This window comes from Gossypium arboreum, chromosome 12 (genome assembly GCF_025698485.1).
Source record: "Gossypium arboreum isolate Shixiya-1 chromosome 12, ASM2569848v2, whole genome shotgun sequence".
Taxonomy (NCBI): domain Eukaryota; kingdom Viridiplantae; phylum Streptophyta; class Magnoliopsida; order Malvales; family Malvaceae; genus Gossypium; species Gossypium arboreum.
Window position 1 is genome coordinate 34,267,335 of NC_069081.1, and position 6,502 is coordinate 34,273,836.

The 6,502-nt window shown below is 39.8% G+C and overlaps 1 non-coding gene across 1 annotated transcript; it reads left to right on the forward strand.

The window, feature by feature from the left end:
* The first annotated feature begins 6,068 nt into the window (after positions 1–6,068).
* LOC128286252 (small nucleolar RNA R71) lies at positions 6,069–6,175 on the forward strand. Its single transcript, XR_008276795.1, has one exon. It is a non-coding gene; the product is annotated as a small nucleolar RNA R71 (small nucleolar RNA).
* Positions 6,176–6,502: the final 327 nt, after the last annotated feature.

Here is a 6,502-nt window from a genome sequence, read left to right on the forward strand (position 1 = left end):
CAGGGACGAAAATCCCTAAGGAGGGAGAATTGTAACGGTCCAGTTTTGACCCTAGTCGGAATAGTGGTTTTAGGACCACAAATTCGAGTCTAAAAAATATTTTAATATTATTTTTTGTGTCTGTGATATGTAAATTTACATCTGTGAAAATTTTTGTGATTTAATTTGTTTGTTTCTATGCTTAATTATGAAAAAGGATTAAATCACGTAAAGTGTAAAAGTTGAATGCTAAATGCTAAAGCACCTATTTGGCTTGGCTTTTAAAATAAAGGCCTTTGCATGTCAATTGGACCATTGTACTAATGCATGGACAAATATGGACATGAGTTGGTAGAAATTAATGTTATGTCAGTAAGGGTAAAATGGTAAAAGGCGAATATAATGTTATAATAATAAAATGAAAACATGAAATTGGCCATATTATCATGCATATAACCAAAAATCAAAGAAAAAAAAAAGGAGAAAGCCATTTTAGGTTTTGGCACTTTGATTGCTTGATTAAGGTACGGTTTTAACTTGGTTTTTGATAATTTCTACGTTTCTGTGATCGTTGCTTCGTGTTCTTCAAAACCCATGTCTGAATTTCTGTTTCTATTAAAGATTTCATGAAATGCCATTGTTGATATCATGAGTTTTGTGATGTTTTTGAATGAATTATGAGGGCTTGGTAGATTATTCATAAGTTTTGTCTTTGAGTTTTTGATGAAATTGAGTTATTTGGGTTAAATTTTGAAAATGAGGTTTAGAAGGACTAAATTGTGAATTGAACATGTTGTATGGGCTTATATAGAAGCCATGAAAATTCAGCTAGCCCTTGTTGCAAAGAAATTTTATATATTGGCGATTTTATGAAAAATGGACTAAATTGTCAAAGTGTGAAAATGTAAGGGCTAAAATGTAAAGTGCCCTAAATATGTGTATAAGGATTAAATTGACTGAAATGAATGATTGAATGGTTGAATTTGTATTGTATTAGATGAAAAAAAAATAAAATCGGACTTAGATCTAGGGAAGTCCAAAATAGTTAAATAGACAACTCGTTTTATCCGAAATCCGTTCGAGGTAAGTCAAATTACAATTACGAGTTAATTGAAATAAATTCTACACATATAAACTGTAATCTGTATTGGATGGCCTTGAGTGCCTGATGAATATCTTTGGAGTAAAATATGATAATATGTTAATATCTGAAAAGCTCTGTATGTTTCTAAGAAAAGTTGACATCTGTCTGAGATTCGTATAAGACTGTGTTCGGGACACAGGCCTCGATTGAGATTTACGTATAAGACCATGTTTGGGACATCGGTATCGTATCTGATTTCGTGTAAGACCTTGTTTGGGAAAGAGGCATCGATATTGAATTACATGTAAGACCACGTCCGGGACGTCGGCATTGTACTTATTTATGAGCATCTATATCGTTTCTAACCCATCTGATGATAGCTTATGAAATCTGAGATTGAGTATATGAAATGTATAACCTATGCAGGTACATTTGTATCGTACTAAATTTATGAATATGAAAAACTCTGTCTCTGTGAAATATGCATGGAAATGAAGCATGACATAAATGTAAATAAAGGAGCATGGTTAAGTTTATGAATTATTCTATGAAATGGTTATGAATCTATATGGTTGAATTGTATTTATATGCTTTAGTAGTTACACCAATTGTATTTGGCTTACTAAGCTCTTTGTAGCTTACTTTATGTGATTTTTGCCTGTTTTACAGTTATCGTAGCTACTGAAGGCTCAGGGATAGTTGAGGATCGTCACTACACTATCGAACTCATTTTGGTACTCTTGAAAGTGTAAATATTTTAAAGTATGACATGTATAGGCTAGAAGGTTTATGTATTAAGTTTTGAATTGTAAATATAGGTAATGCAATGAAATTTGGCTATCAAATGGTATGTTTGTGTTAAGTTTTGGTATAGTTTGAATGAGTTGTTGAATGATGATGAAATAGTTGTAATTAAGCATGTTTTGAGCATGAAATTGGCTAAATATTTTGTATGAATGTTGTTTAATTTGCTTGTAGGAATGACCCATAAAGGGGTGGCAAATTGGCTTAAACCAAGCCTGCATTGTGCCACACGGCCATAGCACACGGGCGTGTTTATTGGCCGTGGGTTTAAGTCAGTAGCTAGCTAAGAATCAAACGGTCGTGGCACACGGGCATGTCTGTTGGCCGTGGCAATAAGTCAGTATATAAGCTCTGTTTTGGCACGGATGGTTCACATGGGTGTGTCTGATGCTCGTATGGGGCATACAGCTTGGTCACACGGGCGTGTGACCTCTATAGAATTGAAAATTTTTAAAAGTTCTAAACTTTATGAATGTGTTCGGTTTAATCTCGAATGTCTCTTAAAATTACATTTTAGGTCTCCAGACCATATTAGGAGATGATTGCTTATAAAATGATTATATCATATTTGTGATTCCGAATTGGTTTGGAATATTCTGTCTGTCTGTAATGCCTCGTAACCCTACTCCGATGTCGATTATGGCTTAGGGGTGTTACACATCTGGCCAATAAGAGTAAGGGAGGATGATTGGGCTACTGTGTTGAGGAGCCCGAAGTACCGTGCCAGTCGAGTCACGTAAGGGCCAATGGAGATGACCCCCCTCCGATGCCGCTCCGTCTGGTGGTGAATGGCGAGGGCAATAAAGTAGGCAAGGTCAAGTACATGCCCGTTCACCATGCTTCATAGAAAGTAGGCATCGTGAATGTTGACGACGCCGGTGCTGTCTCGACATCCTGTCAAAGTGTGTGCTAAGATGGCGTGTAGGTACCTCAATGAGGGAGAGGGAGCCGATGCCTTGGAGCGGCTCAGGTCGTAGGTGGCTGAACCAGGGACCAAAACATACCAACACTTTGAGGGAGAGTAGTGGATGTGGCGACGGAGAGTGTCGAGGTCATTCTCATCCATGAACTCCTCTGTGTACAAGCCCAAAGCTATTCCGAACTTGGGCACACTCAACTGGTGGACTAAACTATCGAGACGGAACTGGACTATTCCAGGATCATCAAAGTTGGTCATGACGTCTTGAACATGGAATGTCGAGCAAAGTTCAAGTGTGAGCTCAAGGTACGTCAGCTCGATGATCACAAAGAAGAGGTCCCATGGATCAGTTGTCAGGAGTGCTCGTACATCGTCAACCAACTGGACTTGTTCAAGCATTGTCCAGTCAATGCAGTGGCCCACACCTAAAGGTCGGTCCCGTAGGATTTGGAATAGTTCCTCCTGATTGTCAGGTGGAAATTGGAGGTATGGGTGGCGAATTTTCGCGGTAGGGCCCGAGGAAGACGCCCCTTTTCTCTTTTTCGAAATGGGAACGGCAGTTTTCTTTCCGCGTGAGCTTGACATGGTATGCACTAAAAAGATGAGAATGGGTGTCGAAAATGGAGTTGGAGGTGGCGCACGGGCGTGGCAGGGAGACCGTGTGGACTTGCAGTAGCTAGGGTTAGGGATTTTGGGTGAAGAAGATGATGAATAGTGAAGGGTATCTATAGATTTTGGGACACACGGCCAAGGGACACGCCCGTGTTCCCCAATTTTTACCCGTGTGATTCGCAAATTTTGAAATTGGGTGTGTCTGACATTTGGCCTACGCCCATGTTCCTTGGCCGTATGGGTGCACACGGCCGTGTTGCATGGCCGTGTCTGTCTTCGTTCGCTTTTCCCACTCCTGTGTATGTAGGCCCATGCCCGTGTTAATCTAACAGGTTCGACCATGGGTTCTAGACACGGGCGTGGCAAATGCCCATGCTATTTTCTCATGTTCAACCATGGTTCTAAGACACGGGCATGTCGCTTACCCATGTTGTTTTGGTAGGTTCGCCCATGGTCCTAACGCACAGCCGTGGTGACTTATCGCATCCCGTGTTGGGGAAAATTTTGCCTTGTTTTCACACGGCCTAAGGCACGCCCATGTGCCTGGCCGTATGTGCTTTAGAAAGCCTGTGTTCCATGAGTCGGTTAGTATGTTAGATGTTAAAACTAAAATTTAAAGAAATTAATATTGTTAGTGCTCAGGTTGCCTCCCGAGAAGCGCTTATTTATAGTCTAAGCTCGACTTACCTCTCTAGTGTGTGATCATAGTGGATCGAGGATGTTACACTTCTCATCCCTGCTATAAATTTTATCAACATAAGGTTTAAGACGAGTACTATTTAACTTGAACGTGCCGAATTTGGGGTGATTTACCTCAACTGTACCGTATGGAAAAATGCTAGTTACCGTAAGAAGGGTTTCTTCATTCGGTTTAGGAGTGGTGATTAGAGGATCTGTTGCATCTAGTAGTACTTTGTCTCCAAGTTGAAGTTGATTTGGTGAGGCATTGAGCTTGTTCTGGCGTAGTTTCGATTTATCGTGTTTTCTCGGTTTAAATGTCAGCCATTCATCTAACTCCTCAATTTGTAACCTTCATTCTTCATGGGTAGATTCTTTGTTGTGACTTGAACATAGCTGATGTGTGTCCTTCGAACTTATTTCCTACAAAATAGGTTGCACTGTATGATCAATCTTAGTAGAATAATTTGTACAATCACCTTCAATTTTCGATGTGTTGTTCGAGTTGCGAGCTTGAAGGTTGATTGTTTTGTCTCCTACACGAAGTGTGAGTTCACCTGTGCCAACGTCAATGATTGTTCTAGCAGTTGCTAAAAAGGGCCTTCCTAAAATTAAAGGAACATTACTGTCCTCTTCTATGTCTAAAACAACAAAATCAACTGGGAATATAAATTTTTCAATTTTAACGAGTACGTCTTCAATGATACCCCTAGGAAATCTGACAATTTTATCTGCTAATTGAATGTTCATCCTAGTTTGTTTGGGTTTCCCTAGACCTAGTTGCTTAAACAATTTGTAAGGCATAACATTGATACTAGCCCCTAGATCAAGCAATGCATTATTAACATCTAAACTACCAATTAAACAAGGAATCGTAAAACTCCCTGGATCTTTTAGTTTGTTGGGTAGCTTATTCTGAAGAATGGCTGAGCAAACCACATTCAGCTTCACATGTGACCTTTCATCTAACTTTCGTTTATTTGCTAGAAGCTCCTTTAAAATTTTGACTGCGTTCTGCATCTGCGAAAGTGCTTCAATAAATGGTAGGTTAAAATGTAGTTTCTTTAAAAGTTTAAGGAATTTACCAAATTGTTCGTCTGAGCGGTCTTTCCTTGTCGCATTGGGGTATGGTACACGAGGTTTATATTCTGTACTTACTGATTTTTGTTTGTTTGGGCCTACCTCATTCTTACCTTCGCTTACCATCGGTTCTGGCCTTGGTTTTGCCACTAACCCTTCCTCATCATGAATGGGAATTGCGTTGAGTTGCTCCCTTGGGTTAGATTCAGTGTTTCTTGGCAGGCTACCTTGTGGTTGTTTGGAAATCAACTTGGCGAGCCGTCTAATTTGAGTTTCGAGCCATTAGATTGATGCTTGTTGATTTTTGAGTGCCGTCTCGGTATTCTAAAAATGAGTCTCTGACACCGAGATGAATTTGGTTAGCATCTCCTCAAGGTTCGGCTTTTTCTCCTCTGGTATGGTGGTTGCTGAAAGCCTGGAGGGAGTGGTGGTTTCTGATTTCCTTGGCCTCCCCATGAAAAATTTGGGTGATTCCCCCAACCTGCATTGTAAGTATTGCTATATGGATTGTTTTCAGATTGAGGATTATTACCCATGTAATTTAACTGCTCGTTCTCCATGTTGTGGCCATAAAGTGGGTATTCTGAATTGCTCGATCCACCTCCATTTGATTCGCATTGCATTACTGGGTGAACCTGTGAAAAACTAAGAAAACCATCAATTTTCTTATTCAAGAGTTCTACAAGATTAGAGAGCATGGTGACCGAATCAACGTTATAAACACCGGCTATTTTCGTTGGCTTGGTCCTCATGACTTGTCACTGATAGTTATTCAGTGACATCTCCTCTATAAATTCATAGGCATCTTCAGGTGTTTTATTATTGATGGTTCCGCCAGCAGCTGCGTCAACCATTTGTCGAGTCGAAGGATTCAGGCCATTATGAAAGGTTTAAACCTGTAGCCAGAGTGGTAACCCATGGTGAGGGCATCTTCGCAAATGGTGCTTATAACTCTCCCACGCATCGTAGAGTGTTTCTAAATCCATCTGTACAAAAGAAGAGATATCATTACGTAATTTAGCCGTTTTAGCCGGCGAAAAGTATTTTAGTAAAAACTTTTCGGTCATTTGTCCCCAAGTAGTGATTGACCCCATCGATAACGAATTCAACCACTGTTTAGCTTTGTTTCTCAATGAAAAAGGGAATAACCGAAGGCGAATGGCGTCATAAAAAACGCCATTAATTTTAAATGTATCACATAGTTCTAAAAAGTTTGCTAAGTGAGCGTTGGGATCTTCGTCCTGCAAACCATCAAACTAAACAAATTGTTGTATCATTTGAATTGTGTTAGGTTTCAGTTCAAAAGTATTTGCAGCTATATCAGGTCTAACTATGCTCGATTTAGT